Genomic DNA, 15584 nt, shown 5'->3' with positions numbered 1-15584 from the left:
GGACTCAGTGCACGGATTTGTTCAGGGATGTCTGACTCCATCTCGCCCAGTCCCAGTTGGAGCCAATCAGGGCCAGGGAGGGACCGCGGGAGGGCTCCAGGGCATGTCCAGCCCAACTCACCCAGTCCTGATCAGCTAGACCCCAGCAGCAAGCTAACCTAACGGTCAGAGCGTCTGCCCCCTGTGGTCAGTGTGCATCATAGCAACTGGTCAAATGGTCACACTGTTGGACACTTAGCATGTCTTTATTATATAAGATTCTTAAATAGGAGGGAGTTGTGATCATTCATATTAAAAAAAATAAAACTTTTGCAGCAGGCTGAACTGGACTAAGGGGAGACTCCAGCAAGGAAACCCACTTAGAAGGCCACTGTAACAGACTGAGGCAGAGATTAAGGTCTGAATCACCATAGCAGCAGTGGGATGAAAAGTAGTCCAAGGGAGATTTAGAAGTCGCACTGACGACATCTTCTATATATATAAAAGCCTAAGCGACCGTTCGACTGTTTGACTGTTGAAACAGTAGCTATGATGTGCACTGACCACCAGGGGGCAGATGCTTAATGCACAGGCATGGAAACATGGAACAGACTGATGAATCTCAGAGGGAAGGGCGGAGGGGGGAGGGCCGGAAGAGATTAACCAAAGATCTTATATGCATGCTAGAGGTCCAGTGCAGGGATCGGGCCTGCAAGGATCAGGACGAAACCGGCAGCCGGTTTGCAAGAGTCCTGGATTTGCAAGAGTCCTGGATTGCAAGAGTTCCAAGGGTCCTGGATTGCAAGAGGGCACAGGCCAGGCCAAGGGACTCCACTGGTGCACGAATCCGTGCACCAGGCTTCTAGTAGTTATTGATTAGACAGGGGTCTGCGAGTAAGGGAGAAAGATAAGGTTCAAGTGTAATGACATTAACTAAGATCAACGGGGAAGATGAGTAGCCAGCCTATTATGGTTATAGGGGATCTAGGTGTGAATGAAAGACAGGGCTGCAGATCAGGAGAGACATTTGGACTGAATACAGAGGTTCAGAAGTCAGTGCTCAGTGGTAGCTAAGTGCTCAGAATGGGTGGAATATCCTGAAGAGGGCAAACAGTGAGAGGAATGCCAAGAACAAGACCCTGGAAAAAAAGCACGCTGGTGGCTGTCAGAGGAGGAAGAGTCAGGGGAGGAGACTGGGCAAGAGCAGTCAGAGAGGTAGCAGGAGACAGGGGCAGAGTGAGGTCTGAAAGTGAAAGGAGACGAGACCTTCAAAGAAGATATGGCCAGCACTTCTCCCTGGAGTAGGATGAGTGATAAGATTGGGTTTGGTCATTAAGTCTGAAGAGCACTGTTTCTAGAGTTGGAAATCAGGCAGGAATGGATTGAGGAAAGATTCCTCTTTGAAGTTTGGCTGTGGGAAATGCAGGTAATAGCTTGGAAGAAGGTGGGGTTGGGCAACGTGTCAGCATTGTTTTTAATGAGATGGGGGTCTTTAAGACAACACCTACCTTTTGCTCAAACATCTCTTGGGAGCTTACTACCCCACAAGACAACGGTGTTGCATTTTTGAATAACAACTGAACATCTTATTCAGTTCAACATATATTTGTTGAGTACCTGCTATGTCTGAAACATTGGGCTTGGCATTTTAGTGCCTAAAATGATATGCAAGACACATTTATATTTTGTTTTTTCATTTATTGGCCAAAAATCTGCTTCCCTCTAACCACAGTTCTCTATCCTTTATCCCACAGTTCTTATACAATATAAGAATCTCTTCCATCTAGCAGCCCTTCAGCTAACTGAAGATGTTTTTCAGCTATTTCTTGGGTTTTCTCACTTGTTTAACTTTTGTGAAATAATCCAATCTTTATATACTAGCATGTATACCTGCATGTAAGTATGTATATATTTTGTTATTAGCTGGCTGCTCTCCTCTGGAGATCCATAGCCTAGTCTGTCCCTTTTACAATGTGGCCCTCAGAATTAATCGCAATTTTCATCTGGTACAAGCAGTGCACACACCAGTAGGAGCATTCTCACCCTTTTCCGGGACACAGTTCTTCTGTTTACGCCATCTGAGACTGTATGAGTGTTCTGACAGTAAATACCACTGACTCATGGTGCTTCACAATCAACCCAGATCTTCAGACCTTTTGCACTTGAAATGTTGACTCGATCTCCCACTTCTTATATTTATAACATTGACTTTTTAAAGCCAATTGCAGGATTTTTCATTTTCTCCCACTAAATACTATATGTTTACATTTGATTTTTATTGGCCAATAGTGAAGACAATAAGGTCTTGGGAGTCAGACAGATGTAAAGTAAACAGTATTTGATTTTGTTATGTAGCCCAGTGACCTTGGACACGTCAGGATCTCTTCCCAGCTCAACGTGCTTATCAGTGAAAATAGAGATAATCATATTTACATTACAAAGTGTAATGACATTAAAGGAGGCTTAAAGGAGGGCAGCACAGTACCTACTAGTAATACGTTAGGAGAGCTCACTAAATGTTGCTTTTCTTGCCTTCCTTTTCTTCTGTTCTCTCCGCTTTTTATTCTTAGCAGAAATATGGGTTTTACATCATTACTAAGGATCAATACACCTTCCTTTTAATAAAAGAGGAAAAAAAAACACCAAGTTGAGCAGAACAGGAGCCAAGGGCCACGTTAGTATAATAGGTAAACATATGGGCTCTTAAACAGACTTTCTGTAACAAATCTCACCTTTGCTCCTTACGAGCTGTTTAATCAGAAGCAAGTTCATTAGCCATCCCGAGCCTTGGTTTTTTTGTCTATAAAATGGGGACGGTAACAGTGCCCGTTTCTGTTGGGGAAGATTAACTGAAGTGACAAAGTACTTTTGCAGAGAACTTTGCATATCACGAGTACTCAATAGGTGAGAAGGTATTATCGCCACTGGAAACCTCCAGGTAAACAATGCTCTTTTAACCCACACTTTTGGGTATAATCATTTCATCTACTAAAAATTCTGTATCATATCCTGTTCCATGTTCCATTATTTACATACAAGAATCCCATGAAAACCTTTGTCCAATGTCAGGATTGAGCAACATGTCTGTAATCTTTCAAACCAGCTACAGGATCTTGGGCAAGTCAGATTTCTGGCCTCAGCTGAGCTTCAGTGTAAAGGGAATAATAATAATAGTCAGAGTCTGGGGTGAGGATCACATGCTGTAGGGCATATGGGGGACAAGGAGGATGAGTGTAGTTTGGAAGGATTTACGTGAATCCATGCTGCCTCCTGTTGATACCAACTCTGTTTTCCTAAGTAAATTAAGCTTGTCAGTGTGGGTTCTGGAACCCACCATTTCCTTTTCCAATAATTGGTATATCCATCTAATTCCAGCCATATGATACTTCTCCTCCTCATAGCATGTCTCTGATAATATCTGGAAACTCTTTTTGTATCACAGGATGTAGTTTATATGGATCAGAAGGTTTGAAACTCGTTTAAAAATGAGAAGTTCTCTCTTCTCCTTCCTCATTCACCTTGGGCTTCCTTTTTGGCTTAAATTTCTTTTTTATCCTGACTTAAAGAGCAACATTTGTTATTGAGTGGATTTAAAATATTCAAAACTCACCAAGAAGAACATGAATTGTAATGCCACTACCAAGATATCATCATTATTAATGTTTCTCTGTGTAACTGTCCAGTCTTCTTTCTGAGCAAATATATTTAATAATAAATGACCAACATTTTCTGCTGTCAGGACACTTTCCCATAATCTGCTTTTTACTGGATGAATAAATTTCATCATCGGTATTCATTATAATTTATGCAATACTTCCCTTTGGACACTTACAGTAGGTTATCTCCAAGTGTTCAATATTGTAAAGAATAGTATACTAAGTATTCTTTTACATTCATTTTGTGAGTGATTCTGGTTTGTTTCCTTAAGATAAAGCCTTAAAATGAAGTTACCGTGTTAAATAGTTTGCACATGTTAAGGTTTTTTATACACAATGCCAATTGCTCTCCAGAATGCACGACCAATGTAAATGCCAAGATTACATGAGGGTGCTTATTCCCAGCATCTTTACCCATGCAAGATATCATTTTAAAGTTCCTGACATTTTGCTAGGCACAAAGACTTTTGGTTTTATTTTAATTTGCATTTATTTAATTACTAGTAAGACTGGACCTTTTTCATTTCAATCGAATCCCTTTTTCTCTTTTTGCCTTTTCGTGTTTTTACCCATTCTTCTTTTGAGATGTTGTCTTTTTCTTAGAAGCCTTCAAGCGCTCTTTATATGTTAAGGACACTATTACATATATATTTTTATGATCTAGACTATCTCATTTAGCTTTTTATTTTGTTTGTGGTACTGATTCACTGATTGGTTTAGCCTGGACCTCATGCCCTACCTCCTGAGATAAAGGAGGAGTCTGCTTTCCCAGAGCTACATGACTAGCTGGGAAAGGAGATGCATAGGAGAAGACAACTAAGGTAAGGACTATATCTTTAAAAATCAAGATAATTGTTTTTAATAGAAAATGACAAATACTCAGCCATTTGAAAACTCATTTATTTTACCACTATTAACATGGTAGAAACTAGAGTTAAAATCATGAAAAGACATAGTCCCTCCTTAGGTATTAATCTCTTTATATTCAAGCTACATAGGGGCCACCTGGGTGTACCAGTTTCTAAAGGTCTAATCAAATGTTGTTGGAACATTTTTCTCATGGCCTACTGATCTTTAGGTTCTCTAAATTCCTTTTTTCTTTTTAACCCTCTCCTGAGAATATGTTTTCATTGATTTTAGAGAGGAAGGGAGACAGAGAAACATTGACGTGAGAGAGAAACATCCATCAGGTTGCCTCCCGTATGTGCCCTGATCAGGGATCAAACTGGCAACCTTTTGGTGTATGAAACAACACTCCAACCATCTGAGCCACCCGGCCAGGGCTAAATTCCTTCTTTAACATAAGTTTCAGAACCCAGTAGGCTTAGACCACACTTCTACTCTCCCCTGAATTTATTCTGGTAAAGTCTTTATCTTTTGGCTACTTTGTTCTCTGGTTACTTATTTGGACTTTTTTTTTTTTTAACTCAGGATCTTACTTACCACTTTGTCACTTGGCAATGTTTTTTCCTGGTTTGTGACCCCAGACCAGGGGTGGGCAAACTTTTTGACTCGAGGGCCACAATGGGTTCTTAAACTGGACCGGAGGGCCGGAACAAAAGCATGGATGGAGTGTTTGTGTGAACTAATATAAATTCAAAGTAAACATCATTACATAAAAGGGTACGGTCTTTTTTTTTTTTTTAGTTTTATTCATTTCAATCAGGCCGGAAATCTGGCCCACGGGCCGTAGTTTGCCCACGGCTGCCCCAGACCCATACCTTGATTTAAACATATTCTCAGAGGAGCCCTCCCTAGGTCAACTGGAGCTAACCGAGGTGGACCCTGGAGCCTTGGGGCTTTAAGTCAATCACCACAGTGATTCAGAAGAGGCAAGGCCCAGTCATATCCACATACCACACGTTAGTCAAGTTCAAAATATTCTGCCTCGCCCACGCCATTATCCACTGACCCCCTCTTCAATATTGTTCCTGAGTATCTTCGTAGCAGTTATTTTATCCTTCCCTGCATCTTGACCATGCCTGTTTTTTTCAACACACATCCCCTCTCTCTATCTGCTATTCATGGAACATTTGTGCCCCCGCCCCACCCCTTCATATGTTGAACTCTAATCCCAATACGATGATATTTGGAGGTGGGGCTTTGGGGAGTTAATTAGGTGGAGCCCCCATGAATGGTATTAGTATCCTTATAAGAAGACACACCAGAGACATGATTTCTGTCTTCATGTATGGAGGGAGCAAGAAGGTCCTTTTCTGCAAACCAGGAAGTGGGCTCTCAGCAGACACTGAATCTGCTGGCACCGTGGTGGTGAACTTCCCAGCCTCTGGAACTATGAGAAGTAAACATTTTGGTTTAAGTCACCCAGTCTGTGGTATTTGTTATGGCAACTCAAACTGACTGAGACACCTTCCCCATGCCTTCTGTGACAGTGACTTGGCTTCTGTAAGTCAGCCATGGTCTCTTCGTTACCCTTTCTTAGAGGTGTTGACCACAGTATTCCTTTCCTGTTTCAGTCCTATCTCTAGCATCTGCAACTCTTCCATTCTTCAGTAGTGCTCATCCACCCTTTTCTGCTCCCTCCACGGGCATCACACTTCTGACTGTGGCCTCCAAATTCCTTTCTGACTCTTTCTTACCTTTGGTGGCCCCTGGCAGCACTGCCACTTTTAGGACACAACGTGGGATTAATACTAGAAGAGCCGAGTGAAAAGAATTCCATATGCCCTCTATTCTAAAGATGCTATATAATAAAAGGGTAATATGCAAATTGTCCCCTCAACCAGGTTCCACCAGAGTTCAACCAGGGGGCAAGGCCAGCCCTCCAACCACTTGGGTACCCTCCCCCAAGCCGGCCCAGGCAGCAGGATCCCACCTGTGCACGAATTTGTGCACTGGGCCTCTAGTTACTATATAATGCACCACCATTTAATTACTATTTTTAGAGTCCTCCTCTCCACAAATACTACCACATAACTATCAAGCATATCTATTAAAGATATTCTCTGGCCCAGGTCAGTTTGGCTCGGTGGATAGAGCGTCAGCCTGTGGACTGAAGGGTCTCTGGTTCAATTCCAGTCAAGAGCACATGCCCAGGTTGTGGGCTCAATCTCCAATAGAGGGAGTGCAGGGGACAGCTGATCAATGATTCTCTCTCATCATTGATGTTTCTATTTCTCTCTCCCTCTCCCTTCCTCTCTGAAATCAATAAAAATATATTTTTTAAAAAGATATTTTTTTATTTTAAAACTATGAAAAATATGAGGGAAAAAGCTTGATCCTTAGAATCTAGAAAATGCTATAATGGAATGGTTCTGGTTTCCAGTTAATGGTTAACATTCAATAGCACTACCCCATCTTCATAATATTCTTACTATACTCGTAAGCAAAAAAAACAACACAAAAACCCATGAATTGTCTTCATTACTTTCCATAGTTCCTAGCTGTCTCTTAATGTTAGCCCTCTGGCATTCTTTTCACAGTTCTGAGCCCTTCTTTTGAGGTTTGTTTTATACCCTAACTGCTACCTTTTGTACATATCCTTTAAAAATTTAAGCTTGGCCCTGGTCATGTGACTCTATTAGAGCATTGTCCCATACACCAAAAAGGTGGCATGTTCAATTCCCAGTAAGGGCACATACCTAGGTTGCTGGATCAATCCCCAGTTGGGGCACTTATGGAGGCAACCGATACACGTTTCTCTCCCACATTGATGATTCTCTCTCTCTCTCTCTCTCTCTCTCTCTCTCTCTCTCTCTCTCTCTCTCAAATAATTGTAAACATATCCTCGGGTGAGGATAAAGTAAATAAATAAAAATGCGAACTTATCAGAATACTTCTTGAGTAGCCACATTGTCTTTACCAGATGCTCCCTATTCCTCATGGAAATTACTGGCTTTATAAGAATTTAAGTTTTAAGTCATTTTACTCCTTTTGAGAGCACTTTCCTAGTTTCTGGCCAGACAGAGCCTCATGTCCATATTTTGTCTTAACTTATTCAAGTCTTCCTTGGGTCATATTGGAAAGTACAGAACTGCCTCTCTGGCTATAACCGATTCAAGGATGCCGTGGTCATGTAATTTAAGTTGTTTGTCACTTGTACCTCACCAACACATTCTTCTTAGCTGGCTAGAATTAAGCACAGAAGAGTTGTACCTATTCAAAGAGTAATTTGTTTATTTTTATTTATTTTTAATATATTTTTATTGCTTTTTAGAGGGGGTTCCTAGGAAGGGAGAGGGAGAAAGAGAAAAACATTAATGTGAGAGTGAAACATCAATCAGCCGCCTCCTGCACATCCCCTACCGGGAATGGAGCCCACAACCCAAGCATGCATCTCAACCAGGAACCCAACTGCCAACCCTGTGGTGTACAGGGAAAGGCCCAACCAACAGAGACCCATCACCCAGAGCTAAGCAATTAGTTTAAATCGAAGTCATGCTAACTTTATTTGATGCTCATTTTCCACAGAATGAGTTTGCCCGTAGATGTTAAAGTTCTCCATTACCTCTAAATTGTGGCCCTGTGCCAATAATTTTGTCATTTGAATTGGGAAAGCATTCCTGACGTTGCCATAACAGGATCACAAGTTTTGCTAGGACTAGTTGACAACACATGGCCAGTGGTTGAGAGCATGAGCCAGGACTGGTGTGGGGAGTACTCCCAGGGCAGGGGTCGTGAATACAGAAGCTGGCTTGGATTAAGGCAGCCGAGCTGTGCAAGACTTGATATCTCACACCAAGATCAAGTTCAGGAAGTCTTTAATACTGAATAATCCAGTATGAAGGGTAAACCACCTGTGTACAATAGTTTAAGGGGATCACAACAGGGGTGTGGGCAGTAGCACAAAACCCTCTGGGGAAGAGGACTGGTTAGAGATAAGCTAAATAAGATGTCAGAGTCATGGTGAAGTAGGCCAGGGTTCAGGGTCCCAAATCTACCGGGAGGGACTGTCATACAAGGCAGAATGACCAGAGACTGAAGTGTGGAGGTCAAGGTGGAAACCCAGAATTGGATAAACATAGTAGCGGGAGGCATGGTAGCAGGGAGCTACAGGTGTCTGAGGCTCACAGCTACCTGACTGGAAGGAAGCAAGATGCCGGGGTTTGTACTGATGATACACTTTTTCCCCATTAGAATTGGCAGTTAAGCATTGGGGAGGTTGGAAAGCCAGACCTACAAGTGTAGCTCCTTAGACAATCCAGCTGCTGGTTACTAGGGAAGCAAAGGCAAGACAACTGTCTGGCTGCCTGATGTATGTTCCTGTGTCCATGTCACTTCTGCTTTTACTTTCACCCCAAACTTCTGTACCAGGCATCAATCCTCAGGTTTGTGTTCATGAGTTCTTGACTCACAAGGTCACTCTGCTTTGCCTTTGATCTTGCACGCTCCTTTTGAACAAATTATATACCTCCGTGTTGGTTAATACAACAAGAGCTCCTGTTTACTGATGACTTACCATGTACTGGGTACCACGCTAGCTGGTAGGCATGGTCTCATTTAATCCCTACAATTGCATTGAGAAATAGGTTTTTTATCCCCATTCTAAAAATTGGAAACTGAAGCTTATGTGGTCACACATCTGGGACAAAAAAGAACTCAGATTTAAACGTAGTTTTGTCTAACAGCCTATCTGTTGCTTAAGTGACTACATTTATATTGTGCTACATCCAAACAATTCTCACTGACACCTATCAGCCTCTAGATTTCTATCTATCTATCTATCTATCTATCTATCTATCTATCTATCATCTATCTATCTATCTATCTATCTATCTATCTATCTATCTATCTTTTATCTATCAATCTACCTATCATCATCTATCCTCTTGTAGCTCTAACTCTGTAACACTCAGTACTGCACTATTAAAGAGGTAGCATTAATGAGTACTTATTGAAGGAATTTAATGCAGTTTTAAAATGTTATTAAAACTCCTAAGTCCTCTCTTGGTGTGGGTATTTATAAAGTCAAGTAGTAAGAATTCTTCAGTTTGCTCTGTAAAAATTCTACATTCCTGCACATTCATTCATCACAAGGAGAGAAGGGGCAAAGTGTTCTATAATACTGAACTGAGGAGATATACCTTATTTCCAGATATACTTTATTTCCAGATAAGTCAGATGTGGGAAAATGTGTTTATATGTTCAAATAAACTTGAGAAGTTACAATAAAGAGGTTCATAGGGGTGAGCAGTTGTTGGTATGGAAAAAGACATGCAGGTTATGATTATTACAATGACTTTATTAACGCTGTGTTTCGCATACTCACAACTGTAAACCTGCTTTTGCTAATCCCTGTATATGAACAGGTTATTTTCTTCACAAGTTATGCTTCTGAACATCTTTCTTATGACATGATCTTTATGTTTGCTAAATCACTACTGTCCACTGGCCAAATCCAACCCACCCCATATTTCTGTATGGCCTAAGAGCTAAGAATGATTTTCAAATTTTTAAGTAGCTAAAAAAGATCAAAAGAAGACTAATATTTCAGACATGTGAGAGATACATGAAATGCAAGTCTCGGTGCCCATAAATGAAGTTTTAATTGGAACACAGCCATGCTCATTCATTTACTCGTTGTCTGTGACTGCTTTCACACTACAGTGGCAGAGTTGAGTAGCTGGGCCACAAAGCCTAAAAAATGTCCCATCTGGCCCTTTCCAGAGAACTTCTGCTAACCCTTGCTCCAACTACATAATACAGGATGTCATAACATTTTCAATATTGTTTAAATGACATCTATTATTTTAGTTTCAAATTCAAGGACACTGCACCAAATGGTCATGACATCTCTGTGGCTATGCAGGTTTCCATGTTCTCAGGACAGAATAGAAACCTTTCCTCCTTTGGAATCCTGTCCATTCGCTCCTTTCTGCAGAAACAGTAACAGATTGAGAAGCTGGAGGTTTCTCTAAGAGGCGATACCTCTCTTCCTGCCAAGAGTCATCCTTTCCTTTGATGGGAAGCTAGGGCAGGGCATCCTGGTGAGGGGTTACAGTTATTACAGAACTGTAGTGGCACCAGAATGGATTCTCCAGGCTCCATCAATTGATTCAAGGTGGTAGGATAGAGTCAGATAGACGAGAAAAGCCAATTGCCCTTTTTGTCATCACTCAGAACCTAAATAAAGACAAAAATGACTCAGAATGACCAGGTGAAAGCGACTCATCAAGATGTTTCGGGGGGCATTTAACATCGCAACAATATGGCACTGTGAGAGCTCAATCAGTGTGTCGGCACAGAGTAAAATTGGGGAGCAGAACCTCCCTGCTTTTCTAAGATCAGGTTTGGTTTGCAGCAAAGTTCAAGGGAATATGTCTTACTTATTTATTTTTTGAGGCCCAAAGGTGCATTCTGCTATCTTTCAGTATCTCTGCCTGTCTGTCTCTCGGTGTCATTGTCTCTCTTTTCAATTTAATGAAATTTTAGTGATTATTTATTATGTGTGAGACACAGGGCAAGCCCCGAGGATACAAAAATAAATAAAATAATTCCAACTCTCGGGGAGCTTAGGGTTTATGAGAGAAACAAGTTATAATGACCTTCTTGGACATTTTGGCAACATTTAACATGATCCTCTTTCACGTAGTCTTCTCTTGGTTTCATTGGCCCGTAATTTCCTGGTTTTATTTTTCTGGTTTCTGATTCTCAGTCTCCATTGCCAGCTCTTTCCTTTTATCCAATCCCTAAATGAGCAGAGCTTAGTCCAGAGCCTTCTATTCTTTTGATTCTATCTTCCCTCTTTAAGCAATCTTCTCCCAAATTTATACACCCAGTTCCAGCAGCTCTTCTGGTTTTAGGCCTGTATCCTAGGTCTGCAGTAGACATCACCACTTTCTGTTTGCCAGGCTGGGAAGAGGGTGAACATCGTCAACAGGAGTGAAAGTTGGTACAACCTCTGTGGAAGGCAATCCGGCAGCATGCATCACATTTTTAAATGCACAAAGCCTTTGACCTAGCAATTCTACTTTTATATATTTATCCAATAGGTACATTCACACATGTATTGAAGGATGACTCTTTTAGGCTCTTCACTGACAGATCATAGAAGAGTCATCCTGGGAATTCTGTTATTGTCTCAGGATTCTCCATCTTGGTGATTGACACCTGTACTCATGCCTCTGATCTAGGAGGAATTCTCAAGTCAACCATGACACGACCTCCCTCTCCATTTAAAGGGACAAGTTTTTAAAAATAACTCTTAACCCTGATCAGTTCTCTTCCTGTACATGCTACCACCCTAGTCCGGGAAACAAGCATCTCTGACTTGAGTTGCTGAAATACCTTCTCAGCTGGTCTCCCCACATCTGCTCTTGCCCTGCTCTATTTTCCCTTCTCACAGATGTTTCTCAGGCCAAGAAAAAAAAAGATAATAGTCTTTAAAAAGAAATACAATACTAGCAAAATACATGTTGTTCTTCATCTTTTTTTAAAAAATGTATATTTTATTGATTTTTTACAGAGAGGAAGGGAGAGAGATAGAGAGTTAGAAACATCAATGAGAGAGAAACATCGATCACCTGCCTCCTGCACACTCCCCACTGGAGATGTGCCCGCAACCAAGGTACATGCCCTTGACTGGAATCGAACCCGGGACCTTTCAGTCTGCAGGCCAACGCTCTATCCACTGAGCCAAACCGTTTAGGGCATTCATCTTTTTTTTTTTTTTTTTAATGTAGCAATGTATCGTGAAGATCTTTTCAGATCAGTACACTAAACCACTTCACAATTTTTAAACAGCTGCCTACCTTTCACTTATATAACTGTACCCTAATTTATTTAACCACATCTCTACTGATAGACTTAAAACCCTAAAGACATTACGTCTTTAGCATAAATAGTCAGTGAAGACCCTAGAAGAGTCATCCTTCAATAAATGTGTGAATGTATCTATTGGATAAATATATAAGAGAGGAATTGCTAGGTCAAAGGCTTGTACATTTAATATTTTGATAAATACTGCTAGGTTGCCCTCCATAAAGGTTTCGCTCCTACTGACAATGTTCACCCTCTTCCCAGCCTGGCAAACAAAGTATGCTATTAAACTTTTTTTGTTGTTGTTAATTCTCACTTGAGGATATTTTTTTCTATTGCTTTTTAGAGAGAGTAGAAGGAAGGGAGGGAGAGAAACATCAATGTGAGAGAGAAACATCAACTGGTTGCCTCCTGCACGTGCCCAGAGCCTCTAACAGGGTCAAGAAGCAAACCTACAACTCAGGTATGTGTCCTTCACTAGGATTCAAACCCACGACTCTTCAAGTGTGCAGGCCGATGGTCTAACCACCGAGCAACACTGGCCAGGGAGCTACTAAACTTTTTATTTGTGCCAACCTGATATGTAAAATACACATCTCATTGCATTGTAATTTGTATATCTGTTGTTATGAGAAAGGGTGAGCTTTTTTACCTATTTAACAGATCCATTTGTATTTCTTTAACTATAATCTGTCAAACTCTTTGCCCAATCTCCCAAGGTTTTTGCTGCTTTTCTTATTAATTTGTAGGAGTGTTTTGGTTTCATCTTAAGTAATCTAATATCTACGTTCTTTCAGGTATCCTGATATATTTTTTTAAGTCACAACTTAGCCATTTTTCCCTAATAAAAAAAAAATCATCAAATGTTAACTCTATTACAGGGGAGCTCACATGAAGTGTTCACGTGCAGAGGTTATAAATTGCTTTGCAGAAGTCCTGATTTCCTGATAATAGCTTGACAAGACTGCCTAAAACCTATTGCTATACTATTTAATTTTTCTAATAGCCCTGTGATGTACATATTATTATTAATCACAATGTGAACCTCAGAGAATATGAATGCCCAATGTCACACAGCTAGTAACTCTCCCACTCCTGGAATCTTAAAAACCTAGTAATCCATCACCACTGGCCATCCCTCAACCACACCAGGCTCTGATCCTTCATGCCTCTCATTTCTAATAATCAATGTCTCCTCTCTTTTTCCTTCTATAAACATCCAACGAACATTTTTAAGTGCCTAGTATGTGCCAGAAATCCTCTTAGGGTTCAAACAATAAAAACAAATAGTAATAAAGTTTTACTACTCTGAAAAAAATACATGGGATGGTTGGGAAGGTAGACAGAGAAGGATACATTAGCAAGGGCAGCCAGGACAGGCCTCTTTGAGGAGGTGACATTTAAGCAGAGATTAGAATGACCAAAAGACTATTCCAGGAAAAAGGAAATATCTGGGGTGAGTCCTTTAAAACAAGAGCAAAGCCAATGTGATTGAGGAGTATCCAAAAGGCCAGTGTGATTGGAGTGGGGGGACAGACTGAAGAGGTAGTCTGGGATGCCACATAGGGCCAGAAAAAGGAGTCTGGACTTCATTCCAAGTGCAATCAGAAGACATGGAGGGATTGTAAAAAGAGAAGAAATAAGATCTGATTTATGTTTTATGCTTTATGTCACTCTGGCTGTGCTGGGGAGTGTAGGAGCAAGAGTGGAAGCAAGAAGACCAAATAAAACGCCATTACAGAAGCCCGGAAGATGGTTCTTCTATTAGGGTGGTAGCAGTAGAGATAGAAATAGATAGATTGTGAAAGTGTTTTGGAGGGAGGGTTGAGCTGAATTCCTCATGGATTCGATGTGAGGACTGAGGAAAAGAGAAGAATCCTGTACATGTGTTTTTCAACTTGAGCAGTTGGTGGACGGTGATGCCATTTAATTTGAAGGAGAGGGCTTCACAGAATAAAAAGTTTGGTATTGCTGTATTATTTCCTTCTTTCCCTATGCAGCCTTAACAGACCATGCTTTCATTCCCTTCCCAATACCTTTATTTCCCCCTTCTACTTGCCCTTTAGTCCATCTTATCCAGAAGAACTTCCTCTATCCACCTCCTCTCCTCCTCAATCCACTGCAATCTGGTTACTACCCCAATAAATTCCTTCTTGCCAAACACAACAATGACCTCCTTGTTACTAAGTCCGAGGACTTTCAGTCCTCATTTTTCTTGACCTTTCTCTAGCATTTAATACTGTTGCCAATTCCTCCCTTGGCTTCTCTGAAACTACTTGTTCCTGGTCCTGCTACCTCTCTGGATGGTCTTCCTTTGTCTGCTTGTTTTCCCGCCTTTGAAATGTTGTAATTTCCATAAGTTTCCAGAGTAGTTCCTCTCCTCTTTTCATGCTATACCTTTTCTGTTGGGTATGCCATCTACTTTCATAAACCATCACATTATCACATTCTGATGACTCCAGCATAGATCTCTCTCCTGAGTTCTAGACTTCCCTATTCAATTACATACTAGAAGACTTCACTTTGACAGCCCACGGACACTTCAAACTCAACATGTTTCAAATTAAACTCATTACCTTCCCTCCTAAACCTATGTTTCCTCCTGAAGTCTCCATCTCGGCAAAAGGTACCACTCTTCTGCCATTTACCTAAGTCATAAATCTACTTCTATTCCTAATCCTGCAGATAAAATCAGTAATAAAATTCAGTTGGTTCTATTATCCTAAATATGTCTTGAATCCTTCTGCTCTCTCCATTTCCAGTCTTGCTGCCTTAGGTTAGATCTCCATCATTTGCTGCCTCTAATGCTAATGTCCTAACCAGTTGGTTTGTTTTACAGTGTTACTCACGCTAGTAAATTCTTCAAACTGTAATGATCTTTCTAAAATGGACATACTCCTTAAAATTCATCAGTGGTTCTCCATCAGCCTTAGGATAAATTGAAACTTCTCAGGAAGACATACAAGACCTTACTGATCTTTCTAGGCGTATCCTTCAGAAGTCTTGACGTGCATCCACACAATGTATTAACTGAGCATCTACTGCTTTCCTGGGCACTGTCCTTCCCTCCCAACTCTCTGGGTAACCTTCTCACCTCCAGGACTTCACACATTGTACTTTTTTTTTTTTTAACTTGGAATACATTTCTCTTTAACTTGCCCGCTTGTCTGACTTACTTCTACTTATCTTTCAGAACTCCTCTTCATCTTCTATGGTCAGGGACCTTGACTA

The 15584-nt window shown here is 40.9% G+C and overlaps 1 protein-coding gene and 1 long non-coding RNA gene across 3 annotated transcripts in view; one reads left to right on the top strand and one right to left on the bottom strand.

Annotated features, from left to right (window-relative positions):
- LOC132242768 (uncharacterized) overlaps window positions 1-15584 on the top strand; it is a 171588-nt gene that overhangs the window by 90603 nt on the left and 65401 nt on the right. The gene's annotated exons all lie outside the window — the stretch shown is intronic.
- The window catches only part of MKLN1 (muskelin 1), a 330333-nt gene that overhangs the window by 311632 nt on the left and 3117 nt on the right, over window positions 1-15584 (bottom strand). The gene's annotated exons all lie outside the window — the stretch shown is intronic.

This window comes from Myotis daubentonii, chromosome 10 (genome assembly GCF_963259705.1).
Source record: "Myotis daubentonii chromosome 10, mMyoDau2.1, whole genome shotgun sequence".
In the NCBI taxonomy this organism is placed as follows: Eukaryota; Metazoa; Chordata; class Mammalia; order Chiroptera; family Vespertilionidae; genus Myotis; species Myotis daubentonii.
This window is presented reverse-complemented; position numbering and strand designations above follow the sequence as displayed.